We start from the raw sequence: 17,596 nt of genomic DNA on the forward strand, positions 1-17,596 counted from the left end.
CTGCAATACAACTCAAAGGATGAGAGGACCAACCAGAACATTAAGCGTGCTCTCAGAAAGTACGTGAACCAGAACCACGATGACTGGGACGTTCACCTTGCTGCTGTGGTGTACGGCATCAACACTGCAAAGCAGGTATTCCTATTTTGACATTTTGTATGACTTTTACGCTGCTTCACAGTGTAGTGTCGTCTTAAGAATGTGTTTAAACTTAAGCTTATAAAAAAAGAAGTTATTGACAAGTGCAAGAGAAAATGAATTAATGGAGAGATTTCGTGTGATCAGCACTCCACCCGCCACAGTCCCTATTTCCTGCTCTTCCACCGACATCCACGTCTTCCTGCTGTGATGAACGCCTGTCCCATGGACGATGACTTTGAGGTTGCAGACCCAGAAGAGGACATCGACACAAGAGTTGAGGAGATGACGGTTCTGAATGAAACGGTCTGTACATTTGAAGAGGGCTGACTGACAGGGAAAGGAGACTTGTCAAGGGGAAAAAAGGGGAAATGTGGTTAATACAGTTCTCATTTTTTATTGTGTATTCAACATTTTTTCTGCTTTAGTAGCTAACTTTTCTGTATTTCTATATTTCCAGAATGAGCGTTGCCATGGCGGCCTGGTGAATAATAAATATTTATATTTCTCTCTCTGCTTTTCATGTAATGTTTTTGTAGGTTCTTCGCAATATTGAGAGGGCACAGGACACCCAGAGGAAGACCTTTGGAACACGGAAAAGGAAGCTAGTAAGGCAGTGTGTTGTTCAAGCAGGCGATGACGTGCTTTTGTCTGGAGATCCAAAAAGGAGACGCACGGGAGATGCATTCTCCAGCCATCACCAGGGACCGTACACTGTGGCCAGCATCACACCAAAGGGGGTGGCCACTATTGTGAAGGGAGCAACTTGCCAGAAGGTAAACGTGTCCAGGCTGAGGAACTACCACAGATCAAAAAGTAAGCATACAGTATTAGAAGTAATAAGAAGTCACAGTTCAATATTGATTTAATGTTAAAAATGGATTTAAGGTGGTCTGTCATGCCACATATTTGTATATTATCAGATCCACCAACTGATGGGAAGTTTCTCCTGGACCACTTATATGGGACTCCTGAATGGCAGATTGATCATCAGTATGCCAGCCCAGGAGCAAAGTGGCAGAAAGACTTGGACCCTCTTCAGTCCAGTCTGGTACGGCACATTTCTATGCAGTCACGTTAGACCTCAATAAGTCAAAGTCGATGATAGTTTTAGAATTGCTGAAGCATGAGAAACAACGCCAGCCTTATTTTGTAGTTGCCCTTTTAATCTTTATTATTTTCTATATTGTACTGAAGCAAAATCACATGAAATGCTCTTCATTTAGGTGGAATATGTCTTGGACCAAAACCGACCTCCAGGAGAACTCCTTGTGAAGGAAGACAAAATCTGCCTAACTCGGGAAGACTTTTGGAGCCTGGGTTTGGAACAGTCCATGGAATCTACTGTAAGTACATCTTGTTACTTAGTCTAGTGCACTGCAGAGAAAAGATAATGAAATGTAAGATTTTAAGAATAGTGAATGAAACTGATTCTACTGCTTTTTGCTATTTCTTTCAGATCGGGAACGCTTGTCTGAAGATTGTGGGGGAAGCTGCACAAAGACATGTAATCTGTCGTACTGGTACACCTTTTCTTTGGTTATAGCCATGAATGGTTGTTGTGTATTGATTTTGCTGTTTTGTGTGTGTTTCCTTTAGGGAAAAGATGTTCACATTGCTGACCTCTATGTCGTGGCCACCTGGAAGGATCCACAAGTCAACCTGCTGCGTTGCTTGCCGGTATGTTTTTGTTGGTTTTACTCCTGCATGTGCATGTTTACTAATTTGTACCAATACATGTAGGAAAACTTTAGGTCCAAGGACATCCTGCTTTTTCCTGCTTGGAGTCGGCAGGCAGGTGAAGCTGACCATTATCTGCTCTGTGTGAGTGCCCTTGATCTTTCTTGCTCTGTGTTTTTTCATCTGATAGAAAATAACAGAGGTTGACATGTCGTGTTTTCATGGATGATGCTAACATGTCTATTTCAGGCTATATTGGTAGCTGAGAGACAGATACTGTTTCTGGACTCACTTCGCCCTGATGGTTTTGGAGATGATCTCTACCGAACCACATTTAGGTTGACACTAAAATGAAAATTTGTTCTGGCCTTGTTCAATGGCCTCTTGTGTTCTTTGGAAAGATCGTCTAAAAGCAGCCTCGTTCTTGGGCTTAAAGGTTTGGGAGGCAGCCTCGTTCTAAGGCTACTTCATGATAGGGATGCACCAATACTGATATCCAGGCCAATACTGTTCTAATTAACTTGTATCTGCATAGTTTAGTTAACTGATACTATGAACCGATACTTTAAATGTGGAAACTGCAAAACTTTCACAGAAAATGTTTATTTTTCACTTGAACTTTGAATTTTGTGGTCATTTTAATTCATGTTTTTTTTTAATCTAATTCACCATTATTTGTAACAAGCACTGCAGAAAATAAAACTGCCTTCCGATTCATTCCATTCCATTGTGTGGTAGAATTATTAGCACGAGTACTTGGTATCAACAAGTACTCGGATCCAATTAGCTGTATCGTATCAGTTTGAAAAAGTATTGTTGCATCCCTACAACATGAATGTATTTTTGTTTTATGGCAAACATTTGATTGGTGTGTTATGTGTGTTCTCTACAATGCCAGGAGAGTTGCAGGCTTCATTGACTCTGGATTCTGGATGGAGAAAACAGGAAGAGACCTTGAGGTATGTTTTCAGTGCAAAAGTTTGAAAGCTCATCAGGTGCATAATAATGCAGTTAAAAACTAGCTGGTGCATGTCGGCTCTCCTCATTTATTGAAACATGTTTCTTTTTACAGTTCTTTCCCCAGCAGTTCATGGGAAATTGCTGCGGCATCTTTATGCTGATGGTGAGAATTGTCTTGCCATTACTTGAATATAACATTTTAACATGTTAAAGATTGATTTTACTTTGCAGTATGCTCTCTGCATCTGCACCTCATCTCCACCATCTTTCACAGAGGTAAGCTTTTTCAGACAGTACCACCAAAGTATCTGTGCCAGTGTCCAGTCTTCATAAACCTTATATTATATTTGTCTTCAGGACGAAATGCCAGCAATTCGCCTGTGGTGGTGTATTCAGCTGCTGGAGAGATTCGGCATTGAGGGGTATGGCAGGCACTTTAGACAAACTGGCACCATCATATTTGCAGCTTTGGTTCAGGCAAGACATCAGGTCAAACAGATGTTTGTGAAAGTGGCTTACTGTAAACCCTGTGACTGAACATACTGAAGAAAACAGCAGTCCATAACTAGAGTCCATTCAGACTGGCGTTGTTTTCTAAAGGCATGGACAAAGATTTGCCTTCTGGACAGAAGAAGCATCCCTTCTCCTCCAGGGGACTCTCCAGCCTGTCTTCAGGGTACCAAAGGCAACTTCCTCCAAGCCTTCACCAAGTCTAATCAGACCGGTGAGAGAGGACAACAATCAGATAACTATTTGTAGGACAGAACCACACAATGTTGAGACTATTCATCACAATGCAGGTTTACATACATGGTGGTAGTCTTCATTTCAGTCTAATGTGATAATCATGTTTTCTGTTAAAGGCTGAGGCTGACAGGTGTCTTATACTGGAGGTAATCTATTGATTTTCCTGTTTCTTTAATTTATTTATATAACTGAATTAGTAGTTATGGTCACAGGCAGCTCCTTCAGAGACATTATCCAGTAGTAGAATGAAGTAATAGTTATGAAAACACTACTCAATGGAATGTGTTTCCAGTCCTCATATTTCGGAAACTTTATGGACAAATTTTGTATTTTCACTATTGTCACCTGACATAAATGTTACAGTTACCAGAACGTGTCCTAATGGACATATTGGAAGAGGTTGTTCTTCACGAAGGAGATACAGCGATCTTCAAACTGGCTCTGGTGTGCTCCATGTTCAGAGACCTTGTGTCTACTGAATATTTCAGAAGACGAGCACACTTCAAGTGGCTTCACAGTGAGGACTTCAGTAAATAATGAAATTATATACACAGTTATTGTTGCTGTTGTCACATGTTTTTCACTGACAGTATGTAAATGTAATTTTGTTTTTATACTTCTGCTTTCCACAGGTGTTTGCACATGGAGCAGGTTCTCAGAAAAGTACAGAGAACAGTACTTTAATATGTATTCTATTGAGATCTGCCTTCAATGTGGAGACCAGTACAAACACTGCCCCGGAGGTATGCAACACTCTATAATCTTATATTGTTGTCATTACATACAATAAAAATCTCAATGATGCATGACATCATGAAAACCATACCACTTGGAGCCTATTCTTCTCTGGTTGATGTATATATATATATATATATATATTTTTTTTTTATTACAGGATACGTTGGCAGAGGAAAAAGAGGAGAACTAAGGGCACTTTACTCGGAGGAGATGCTCCCAGGCTACTGCAGCCACTTTTGCAGCCAAATGAACAGTTAATGTGTCTGCTCTGTCGCCGCCCCCGTCTCCACACACAACCACACACACACACACACACACACACTCACGCACACATACATCTGTCTTTCTATCATAGTGAGGACCCTTCATTGACTTCCATTCATTTTTGTGATTTCACCATGCCTAACCCATACCCCAACCCTAACCATAACCAACGCTGATCTTTTCCTAACCTTAACTAAAACTTAATTCACACTATGCCTCTAACTGGTATAGTAAGCTTCTGGTATGCTTCTAAAAAAAGCGAGGACCAAAAAATGTCCTCACTTTGTAGGGAAAGTGGTCAAAATGGTCCTCAGTATGTAGTATGTACAAGAACACACACACACCAACCTGGTTGTAGTGACCAGGTTCCCCATCAGTGGTTCTCCCACATCTTGGATTGTGTTTTGATGCCTGTTTTTCTTTGTGAGAGTTTTTGATCATTCTTCTTGGAGTTCTAGAGCAAAAACTGTAATGCTCTTGTGGCAAGGTGGATAAACGAGGGCCCGGGCGGTATTCGACCCCCAGACTCCCGGGTGAGAGTCATACGCTCTAACCAGTCAGCCAAAGGGACATCCCCTTGGCCAAGTAGCCAGGGCGCATGATCAATCGGGACACTGTGACAGGACACACACTGTCACACTCTGTTTGAGAAAGTTAATCTGTTGGGCTTGTACCTGGTACTCAGAGTACCACACTGCCAGAAAGGACAGGCTGAAAATAAAAAGCTTTATTTCCATCAATATGTGTCTCCTTATTCAAATAATCTGAGTTGTAACCATCCTCTCAATCCTTTTTCTGTTGTTCATGCTCTTGTAATCTGTTGTTTGTGTTCCGCATTATTACAGTAAACGTGTGGAAATTATAAAGTGGTCCTGTGTTATTTTATATGGATATAAACATGAGTGTAGTTAAATCTGTATTTAACATGTTTAACCTATGAATACCTTGAGAAACTATTTTCAAACATTAATTTTGCAACATTGTGAAAATGATCACTATGGTATTACAAAGAATTAAGTTATTTCAAGACAAAGTGGCAAACTAAGAAATCTAACACAAAAGTAGAAAGTAAACAAATTTTAGGTGATGAGCCAAATTGGCTTTTGTGCAAGAATATATTACATTTCATATTGGAAAACATTCATAGGACATGTAGTGCAAATTAAGAATATCTGCTGTATCACAGTGACACATTTTCAGCTTTTAAATGAAAATATAACCTATTGTGTGGAGAAAAAACAAACATGTAATAGGTTACCTGAAGACTAATCAGCCAGTGTTTACTGACAATTTACAGTGGACATTATCAACAGAACATCAAGATAGTTCAAATCAATCGTCTCCACACATACAAGCATAAACACACTAAATCAAATTTAACACGCATTTAAAACACGATTTGTAACAACGCAAATTTAGTTTACAATCGGGCTAATTCGCTCGGTCAGCAAGTGGCAGTATCCTCGTACACTGCGGATTAAACTGCCATTGAATGGATCACAAGAAGAATAGAACATCTGCACATGCGCGGTACGGATCGGGTAGACCCGATCTGTATGGTCCGACGTTTTCTTTTTTTTTTCATTTTTATCTACATTATATTGAAAGGTTTCACTATTGCAAACATTTTAATAGATACTTATTATTTTTTAACATCTTAACAGATACTCTGACCCGTAACTACCGTAAAATGCTTCGAGCGGAAGTAGACGCCTTTCGCGCATGCGTGGTACCGATCGGGTTTCCGGTACGGATCGGGTTTTTTTTTTTTTTTTTTTTTTTTTGAACTTTTTCATTTACAAACAACATGGCATAAATTCCTTTGTTTTACATTACCCGGGATCAGGTGCAAAAAAAGATAACAAAAGAGACTTTGCGTAGATAGCAAGAATATTTGTGAAGGAAACAATCAAACAAAAGATAAATAAATAAATTAAATAAACAAAAAAAGAGACAGAGCTAGGGCTTTGTTTTCAAATCATACTTTTCAAAAAGATTAAGGAGTTTCATTGCATGTTTACTTTTCATAAATTTAAGGGCTTTGGAGAAAGAAAGACACTCGTTATGAAATGCATAGAATCTAGGCTTCACCTTTCCATATCTACATTTGTGAATATAAAATTTAGCAACAATGATTATGTTATTTACCAGAAAGTCCCACTCAGTATTATCTAATATGGCTCCGTAAATGACATCGTTCTCCGACAAGGGTTCAATACGCATCTTTGTGTATAGCCAGTCATGTATATCAGTCCAGAGAGCTTCAGAGTAGATGCATTGAAAAAATAAATGAACCGAGGTTTCTATATCATCACAATCAATCAATCAATCAATCAAACTTTATTTCAGACAAGGGATATGTCCATAACAAGAATAAAAAAAAAAAAAAATACAAACACATTCTAATTAAAAACCGTATAGGCAGTTGCTCCAATGTTTAAAAAGGACTGAGGAGTACCTCGTGTCACTGTAAGATAAAGATGACAGAGCTCTAACAACCGCGTTAGCTGACAAACTCAGTCGGCAGATGAATTTGTACATGAAGAGCCTCAGAAGCGCATGAAAAGTAGGGATGTTACTCGTAACAAACATGTGACTTGCCGAAGTCCATCTAGGGAGCTTCATGAGGATCCTAAAAGCATCCTGATAAGCCACTTGAAGCTTCTTCATTACTACCTTACTATAGTTGCACCACAAGTGGGCTGTATAGAGAGGAGTACAAAAGGAACGAAAGAGGGACACTTTAACAGGATCTGAGCACATGCCAAAGTTACGTGCCAGAGTGTTAGCCTGCATGTACAGCTTACTGCATTGCCTCTTAATGTCCTCGTCATCACAGAGGTCACTTCTTAAAATGTGCCCCAAATATTTTACTTTGCTTACCACTTCGAGGACCTGATTTGCTAAATTAAAAGATGGAAAATTAAGCTTCAGGTCCCCTTTAGTAGCAGCAATCATAACCACACTCTTTTTAGGGTTAAACAGGATGTCAAATTGCTCACCATACTTAGCACATGCCCTGAGCAGCTGCTGCAGGCCTGCGCTATAGGGAGACATGAGGACTAGGTCATCTGCATATATTAAATGATTTACCAGTCGGTCACCCACCAAGCATCCAGTCTTAATAGCAGTCAGAGTAACAGACAGCTCGTCAAGGTACAGGTTAAAAAGGACAGGAGACAGAATCCCGCCTTGTCTGACTCCATTTGATACGGAGAAAGGTTCAGACACTTCTGTCCCCCACTTTACCTGCATCAGTTGATGAGAGTACCAGAAGTGCAAAATCCTAACTAGGTAAGAAGGGACCCCTCTGTTTTGTAGCTTAATGAATAATTTCTGATGATTGACTCTGTCAAAGGCCTTAGAGGCATCTAAAAAACACATAAAAACAGAAGTATTATGCCTCATGTATTTGCTTACAGTTTCTTTTAAAGCATAAATACACAAGTCAGTACTAAGTTTACCTTTAAAACCAAACTGATTCTCTGTCGTAGTTATAAAATTCTGCAGTCTTTCCAGCAAAATATGCTCAAACACCTTGGACAACACACTTGCCATCGCAATAGGCCTGTAGTTATCAATACAGGAGATTTTTCCAGTTTTCTCTTTGACTATAGGGACTAAGAGAACAGATAACATATGGTCAGGCAAGATTCCATGCTTCAAAAAGCCGGTAAAGCACAATGAAAGTAACACCTGAGCTCTACAGCTAGCGTACTTCATGTGCTCTGCTGATAGTTGATCCGGGCCGCAAGCTTTGTTTAAAGACATTTTCTCTATAGCGAGACGGACTTCATCAGCTCTGACAATCATACCATCATTATAGTCAATGTTGCCAAGATTGAACCTTTCACTATTTACACAGTTAAAAATTCTGCTAAAGTGATTCCTCCAGGCTTCAACAATGTTCTTGTCTCCTGATACCCCATTTATAGATGCGGGTAGCAGCTGCTTACTGATACAGGAGCGTTTTAACTCCTTCCAGAACTCCGAAACATCATTATTCTTTAGTTTGTTCGCCAAGGAGTTTGCCCGCATTGTTTGCTCATTTCTTTTGATATAGCGAACAGCATTCTTGAACTTAACGTTCGCGGCTTCCTTAGACTCCAATATTGAACCGGATTTTGGTTTACCAGCAGCTGCCCAGACTTTATAGGCTGCTCTGGACTCCGCATGTAACGCATAAGCATGCTCACTCCATCCTGGAAGCGGTTTAAATTTTGTTGCTCCTTTTTGGCAGAGGAACTCGCTGGCAATAATCAAGCTGTCCACAATATTTTGATACAAAGTGCATAAGTGCAGCCTGTGCTCTATATGTTCACAGTTAACATCTTTACACTGTAACGTTTCTTTGTGGACACTAACAGATCTCAGACTACAGTCTGACAGTAAGGAATATTTCCTAATATCCTCGACTGACACTTTAGCCCAAGTAAGCTTCTCTGTGTGTGAGGGCCTCTGGTGTTGGAGCAGCACAGGCAAACATTCACAGTTTACCACTAAGGAAACAGGGATGTGATCAGATGTTGCCAGGGAGTATAAGATTTCCACCCTGGATATGCATTCATGTGCATCCTCAGTGCATATACAGTGATCAAGCCAGGAAGTTGAGTGCCATGCCTCACTGACATACGTGTGGCTGTCTGCTGGCAGTCTCTCTTTGCTAGTTAAAACCAAGTTATTATTTACACAAAACTGAATCAGATGTTGCCCAAAGGTGGAGCGAGTGTCTGAAATATCAGCATTCATATCACCAACGATAAAAACACAATTAAACTCACACTGACTGATAAACGAGCTTAAAAAACCAAGTTTTGCCAGATATTCATCTTCATTCTGCTGACTCTCATATGGCATATAAATATTTAAGATCATGAATACCTTGTCATCCATAACAATTTTTACTGCTATGCACCAGTCCACATTTAGCCTGACAACAGAAATAAAAGGGTCATAATCCTTGTACCATAGGATGGCCACGCCTCCAGGTATCCTTCCTTGAATAATTCCAGATGACAGATCAGTAGTGGACTCCCCAGCACCAAAAAATTTGCAGTGAAAGGAGTTTAACCGATCCAGGTTCTGTTTGGGCAGCATTGTCTCTTGCAGACATAAAATGTCAACATCTTCCAAAAGTTTATCGACAACAATACGACGTGCCCTATCCCCAGCCCCGTTACCAAGGCGCAGGCCACGGGAGTTATATGACACAATTCTCATGCTTTACTGGAAGCTCCCTGAGTAAGTGGCTCCCCACTGGGCCCACCCGCAGCTCCATCTACAGCCACAGCTCTGCGCTTCTCATAGAAACGCCTCACGAAGGTTCCTTCAGGCCACAGTTGAGGATCATACAGTTCAGATACCTCCTCACATTCTGCCGAAACTTTAAAGGAACTACATCGGCTCTGGTTGTTGTTAATCTTTTCACACCGCACCTCACGATGTAGTTTTTCTTTAAGATAGTCAGCCAGCACACTCGGCATAAGATCAGGGCAGAACTTTGTTGCGAAGACACTCACCAGTTTCGTTTTTAAAACTTTGATCCTTCCTCCGGCACAGGATCCCACGACAACATGCCTGTTAGCGAAATTCCGTTTAGGCCTTAGTTGCGCGGGGCCGTCATCTGGAGCCCGCTTTGGACGGCGTCCTTCTTTAACAACTTGACTCCAGGCAGGAGAAGCGTTACTCGGATCCAAAGCCCCCACATTATTTGAAACCACCGGATCCCTCCTCACCGTTCGGGCACCAGCCCCACCGCCCGAAGCAGGTGATGAAGCCGTTTGCACCTCAGCAGTAGCTCCGATCTGCCGCGCCGTCTTCTCCATCCTTTGACACGTCACCAGCTGATCGGAACAAGGCGGGTTGCCTCCGCCGTTCACACCAAGTTGCTCTACCGCGCCCAGGCGATCACTCATGTTAGCTGTCACCACACGGAGATTTTCGCAGACACTCGTCTGGGTAGACATCGCTTGCGTCAACAGAGAAACATCAGTGCTTAGCTTCTCAATTTTACCAAGCAGGCAGGAGACATCCATACTGCTAAAAGTAATTGTGGGAAGCTCGTCCAGATGATGCGACACAAAGCGGGGGATGTTTTCGCCGGCCTCATTAAGAAGCTTCAAGCAGCTCTTCACGTTGTTAACGTCCTTTTGAGGGCCTTTGTGCGTTACTAGACGCAGCGTTGGGCTCGGGCATAAATCATGGAGGACCTTCTTTGAGGCCTCAATCCACTCCAAACCAAAGTGTTTCACAGCAAGCAAAATGATGTCATCATGGCATAACGTTTTCATCTTAACAAGAAAATTTAAAAACTCATCTTCAACAAGAGTCTTGCCATCAGAAGTGTTATAAATCACTGGTTTAGCTCTGGGTCCACCAAAGGCTCTCAAGCCTGCTGGAGCTGAAGAGCCACCAGCCTGCACTCCCGCCATCTTCCTTTCTCTCCCCACCTCCAAAATACACACTTATTTGTTTCAAAACCACATCTCTGTCGTAAGAATTCCCCAGATGGGTATACGTCATTTAAAACTCTATAATGGATTTCTTTGGCTTTTGGAGTTATAGGAAATTTGAGGTTCCGGTACGGATCGGGTAGCGACACGCAGCTCATTTGCCCGCGTCTATCTCGTTCGCTCGTTATTGACGTCAGTCGCACCGTGAACGTGAAGCACGTACTCCTCCCGCCCTCACGTCTTATCCAATCAGAGACGAGCCTCAGCTTTACATTTTCAAATTCAAAATTAGACGCTCTTCAGCTAAATCGTATTAAAAACAAAAGAAAATGTACAAGTCCACTTTCAGAGGAGGCACTTTCATGTTGTTTAGCCTGTGATAGTCACACTGTGCTCATTTTAGTATTTATTTTTCATCAATAAACAGAAAACCAGAAGGAAAAGTTGTAGATCACCATTTAAAACTAAATTTAACATTATGCATGCAAATGTTATGGTTAGCAAAAAAATTATATATATAACATTTCATTTATATTTTGTTTTTGTCTGGTTGTCTCCTTATTTGAACAGCATTTTTTAGTAGTTGTTAAAAGTGCTTTATAAATCCACCTATGCATTATTATTATTATTATTATTTTCTGTGACATTATCATAATGTTGACCAGTGGGAGTCGGATCTCACTACCTTAAGACCCCAGCAGCTCATAACTTCTCATGATGCTGATTAATTTTTTACTGAAAACAATTCTATTACCGGAAATAGGCACAATTTAATCAATTATAGGTACAGCTTAAATTTGTAAAGTGACTTACATATTTCTGTTATTGTATTTTAAAAATAATAGGCCAAAAATAAAGTTTTTTCACAATATTTTAATGTAATCTTGCCAGAATTGTTGTGTTAAAAGGATTTCTGTCATGATCTGAGGTAATGATTTAACCCAAGACATGCAGAATCAACACACTGGAGCAGGATGTGAAAAAATAAAGATTTATTTGGTAACTAGAACTTAGGGTGCACTGGAAATCCAGTGAATGGGTAAACGGGAGCAGCGTCTGAGGGAAGGGAAACAGAGGTGAGTCCTTGATTGAAACTGTAGTGTGGTAGAGGATGAGTTTGGTAGGAGGACTTACAGATGTAGCGTGGTGGAGGATCTCCAGGGAGGGGTGAGTTGGGAGAGTGAATGAGTATTCCGGGGTGATGAAGATCAGCAAGGTTTTACAACCGGAGGGAAGGAGAGAGAGAGCCTGTAGTGCTGGGAGCAGTTAGTGCCGTGAGGAGGACGGGAACCGGGAGTGAAGTCCAGACGTAGTATGGTCGAGTAGTAAATCCAAAAGGTCTCAGCGAGGAGGTGGTGTATGGAAAGATGACTGAGCCTGAGACAAAACGAGAACAAAATCTGAGCAAAAGATCGCTAGCAAAAAACACGTTTCTAAAGTTCAAGGCTAAGGTTTCAAAGTTCAAAGTCTAAGATCCCACAGTTCAAAGTCAAGGTTTCAAAATCGAGTTAACACTGTGGCTGGGACTCTACCAGTAGGCGTAATCATCCGGCGGCTTAGCAGTGTCCTCCGTCCTCCTTATGAAGGCCACCCACTGATCAGCTGATTGATTGCAGCTGCTGCTCTCTCTCCTGAAAACAGAACTCACAAGCCAGGTGATGTCATGGTGTGTGTGGAGTGCTCACCTCCCAGCTCACAACAGTACCCCCCCCCCCCCAACGGACGCCTCCAGGCGTCCTAGCCGCAGCAGCCTCATAATCCCGAATGAGGGAAGGATCCAGGATGGCAGAGCGTGGCACCCAGGAGCGTTCCTCGGGACCGTAGCCCTCCCAGTCCACAAGGTACTGCATACCCCGACCGCGGGGACGGGAGTCCAGGATCCTGCGAACAGTGTAGATCAAGTCCCCCTGGTGCAGGCGAGCCGGAGGAGGAGGTGCAGGCACGGGACAGAGAGGACTAGTGACCACAGGCTTGACCAGGGAGACGTGGAACACCGGGTGCACACGTAGGGTCCGAGGGAGGTCCAGGCGGACCGTAGTGGGGGACGGAACAGCCAAAACTTTAAAGGGACCAATGAACCGGGGAGATAACTTACGGGAAGAGGCCTTCAGTGGAATGTCCCTGGACGATAACCACACAGACTGCCCTGGGACGTAGACTGGGGCTGGACGCCGTCGGCGATCAGCTATCTGCTTGTTCCTCTGTGCAGTGCGATCCAGCGCCGCCCTGGTGGTGGTCCAGGCACGACGGGCACAACGGAGGAATTGGGGAACGGAGGAGCCAGGCGTAGATTGTGCGGGGAAAAGCGAGGGTTGAAAACCAAGGGAAGCCTCAAACGGGGACTGACCTGTAGCTGTAGAGATGTGGCTGTTATGGGCATACTCCACCCAGGGAAGATGGGTGCTCCAGGACGACGGGTGAATGGAGCAGACACAGCGCAGCATGGCCCCCAGCTCCTGGTTCATCCGTTCGCATTGGCCGTTGGTTTGGGGGTGGTGTCCGGAGGTAAGTGCCACTTTCGCCCACAAGGCCTCTGCGAACTCCCTCCATACTTGGGACACGAACTGCGGACCCCGATCCGACAGGATCTCCTCCGGGATGCCATGGAGACGGAACACATGCTTAACCAGGAGCTGCGCTGTGCCTGTGGATGAAGGGAGAGATTTAAGGGGCACCAGGTGGCAAGCCTTTGAAAACCGGTCGACTATGGTAAGAATGGAGGTGAAACCGTGGGAGATGGGGAGACCACAGACGAAGTCCAGGGCGATGTGCGACCAAGGCCGTGAGGGAGTAGGCAGAGGCTGGAGTAGACCGGCTGGGAGGCGATGTGTTGGGAACAGGTGTGACAACCAGAAACATAGTCCTTGGTATCTTTAAAAATGGACGGCCACCAATAGTCCTTGGTATCTTTAAAAATGGACGGCCACCAAAATGTACGTTTAATAAGGGCCACAGTGCGTGCCACCCCCGGATGTAAGGAGAACCGACCAGCATGAGCCCAGTGAATGACCTTGCCTCTAACAGATTGGGGAACAAACAGTTTACCCGGGGGGCCGTTGTCTGGACCAGGGTCAGTCTTAAGGGCCTCCAGTACCTGCTCCCGGATCTCCCAGGTGACGCTCCCTACCACACAGTTGGAGGGAAGGATGGTCGATGGTGGGTTATCCCGGTCTGGAGCATATTGTCTAGAGAGTGCGTCGGGTTTGGTATTCTTTGTACCGGGTCTGTAAGAGATCAGGAAATTAAACAGAGAAAAGAAAAGAGACCATCTGTACTGGCGTGGGTTTAAACGTTTGGCTTCCTTGAGGTAGATGAGGTTCTTATGGTCAGTCCAGATGATGAATGGTTGTTCAGCCCCCTCCAACCAATGTCTCCATTCCTCAATGGCCAGTTTCACAGCCAACAGCTCTCTGTCCCCTACGTCGTAACGGCTCTCGGTAGGTGTGAGGCGTCGTGAGAAGAATGCACAGGGATGCAGGCGTTTGTCCTCTTCAGCCACCTGGGAGAGCACAGCCCCCACACCAGTGTCCGAGGCATCCACCTCCAGTGTAAACTGACGTTGAGGGTCAGGCCGGTGTAGGATGGGTGCGTCGGCAAATCTCTTCTTCAGAACCTGAAAAGCGGATTCAGCTTCTGGGGACCAAACAAAAGCTCTGTTAATCGAGGTCAGCTGGGTCAGGGGTGCGGCGATTTGACTGAAGTTACGAATGAACCTCCGATAAAAATTAGCGAACCCCAGAAACCTCTGAAGCTGCTTTCTAGTCGTCGGAGTCGGCCACTCGGTCACCGCCTGCACCTTTTCAGGATCCGCCCTCAACCTACCACCCTCAATGACAAACCCCAAAAACTTGACGGTTGGGACGTGAAATTCGCACTTCTCTGCTTTTACGTATAGTCTGTTTTCGAGAAGGCGCTGGAGAACTGCTCTCACATGCCGGATGTGTTGCTCCAGGGTCTTAGAAAAGATCAGAATGTCATCCAAGTAAACTGTGACAAAGCGGTTAAGGAAGTCACCCAGCACGGAGTTAACCAGGGATTGGAAGACTGCAGGGGCGTTAGTAAGTCCGAAGGGCATCACCAGATACTCGAAGTGACCCACTGGCGTTTTAAACGCCGTCTTCCATTCATCCCCCTCCTTCACCCGAACCAGGTGGTAAGCGTTCCGGAGGTCTAGTCGGGTGAAGATGGTGGAGTCCTGTACTGGTTCGAACGTGGATGAAAGTAGAGGCAGAGGATACTTGTTTTTAACCGTGATTTGGTTCAAACCTCTATAGTCAATGCAGGGCCTGAGGGAACCGTCCTTCTTAGGCACGAAAAAGAAGCCGGCACCCAGAGGGGAGGATGACGGTCGAATAGTGCCGGCTGCAAGACAGTCCTGGATGTAATCCTCCATGCTCTCTCTCTCCGGTTTGGACAGTTGGTACAAACGGCTGGAAGGCAGAGGGGCTCCGGGTAATAGATCTATGGCACAGTCAAACGGTCTGTGTGGGGGTAATGAAGAAGCACGGTCTTTACTAAAAACAAGTTTCAGATCATGGTAAACTTGTGGTACCGTAGCCAGATCGATGTTCTCTGCAGGGGGATTGACAGGTCCACGGCTAGGCAGAGCTGCGGAGTGCAGACACAACTGCGAGCACTCTGGGCCCCATCCAATGATCTTGTTCTCCCTCCAGTCGAGAATGGGGTTGTGGCGGACAAGCCATGAATGTCCTAGCACCAGTGGAGACTGAGGGGAAGGGAACACATAAAAAGTGAGAGTCTCCACATGGTTACCTGAAACCTGAAGGCGGAGAGGAACCGTCTGGAGAGTTATGGATGAGAGATTGCGGTTATCCAGGGAAGAGACAGAGCGAGGCGTAGAGAGCTTCGTTGTGGGAATTCCCCATTCCGTCACCAGTCGAGGGTCCAATAACGATTGCTCACACCCAGAATCCACTAGGGCTTCAAGAGGAATCTGCTTAGATTGATAAAACAAAGTGCATGGCAAAGAACACCGGGTCACAGAAGAAATCAGGTTACCGCCCACCAATAGACCCGGTCTTACCGGTGGGCGTGCCCTTTTACCAGAGAGGGACAGTTGTTCACGACATGTCCCGCTATTCCACAATATAAACAGAGTCCCATCTTGCGTCGGTGCTCTTTTTCTTCCTGAGTGAGTTTGGCTCTGCCCATTTGCATGGGTTCGTCCTTGGGTAGGAGTTCGGGTGTGGAACGCCCCCTGGCCCCGGAGTAATGTTCTGGAACAGGAAGAGGGGTCACCAACTCCACTCTTCTCATCTCGCGGTGACGCTTGTCTATTGACATGGCCAGCCTGATTAATTCAGCCAACGATTTGGGTTCGGGGCAAAGAGCCAGCTGGTTCCTGATCCTGTCATTCAGGGCCTCAGTGAACACCCCCATAAGGGCATCCTCATCCCAAGTCGTGCGTGCTGCTAAGATTCGAAAATCCACAGCCAGGTCTGCCACAGAACGTCTGCCTTGGGAGAGATTTATTAGTTTCCTCCTGATGTCAGAAACAGATTCCACACTGCCAAACGTCTGGGTGAATTCTGTCACAAAGTCATTAAAGAGTCCATGTAAAAACGAATCATTGTGGCTCTTGGCCTCAGCCCATCTTAAGGCTCTGCCCCGTAAAAGTCCAACAACATAGGAGATCTTGGCTGAATCAGATCTAAAAGCAGCAGGGCTACGTTCAAATGCCAATCTGCATTGAAGCAGGAAACTGTGACACTCCTCAAACTCACCTCCGAAGGTGGTTGTCGCCGGTGACGGGGCAACGCGGAAATGAGTCTCCTCTGAGGAGCTTGTAGCTTCAGCTCCATGAATGCTTGTAGCAGTGGTTGGATTTAACTGTGAATCCGAGGAGGATGTGGAGGGACGAGTCGTAGAAATGGATTCATGCAGTTGCCGAACTATTGTCTCCAACTGCTGGCAGCGTTGGTTGGATTGGGTTAACTGCTCCATGAGTTTCGGGAGGATTTGTTCCTGCTGGGCTAATCTGTGAGAAAGAGAGGTGAGTATCGATTCTGCTGGGTTAACGTCTTGGCCGGATGATTCTGTCATGATCTGAGGTAATGATTTAACCCAAGACATGCAGAATCAACACACTGGAGCAGGATGTGAAAAAATAAAGATTTATTTGGTAACTAGAACTTAGGGTGCACTGGAAATCCAGTGAATGGGTAAACGGGAGCAGCGTCTGAGGGAAGGGAAACAGAGGTGAGTCCTTGATTGAAACTGTAGTGTGGTAGAGGATGAGTTTGGTAGGAGGACTTACAGATGTAGCGTGGTGGAGGATCTCCAGGGAGGGGTGAGCTGGGAGAGTGAATGAGTATTCCGGGGTGATGAAGATCGGCAAGGTTTTACAACCGGAGGGAAGGAGAGAGAGAGCCTGTAGTGCTGGGAGCAGTTAGTGCCGTGAGGAGGACGGGAACCGGGAGTGAAGTCCAGACGTAGTATGGTCGAGTAGTAAATCCAAAAGGTCTCAGCGAGGAGGTGGTGTATGGAAAGATGACTGAGCCTGAGACAAAACGAGAACAAAATCTGAGCAAAAGATCGCTAGCAAAAAACACGTTTCTAAAGTTCAAGGCTAAGGTTTCAAAGTTCAAAGTCTAAGA

The 17,596-nt window shown here is 44.5% G+C and overlaps 1 long non-coding RNA gene across 1 annotated transcript; it reads right to left on the reverse strand.

Annotated features, from left to right (window-relative positions):
* Positions 1–11,956: 11,956 nt before the first annotated feature.
* LOC139072242 (uncharacterized) lies at positions 11,957–12,492 on the reverse strand. The gene is made up of 2 exons (XR_011521825.1): positions 12,114–12,492; positions 11,957–12,035 (listed from the first exon to the last, which is right to left on the reverse strand). It is a non-coding gene; the product is annotated as an uncharacterized lncRNA (long non-coding RNA).
* Positions 12,493–17,596: the final 5,104 nt, after the last annotated feature.

Source organism: Nothobranchius furzeri, chromosome 10 (genome assembly GCF_043380555.1).
Source record: "Nothobranchius furzeri strain GRZ-AD chromosome 10, NfurGRZ-RIMD1, whole genome shotgun sequence".
Taxonomy (NCBI): Eukaryota; Metazoa; Chordata; class Actinopteri; order Cyprinodontiformes; family Nothobranchiidae; genus Nothobranchius; species Nothobranchius furzeri.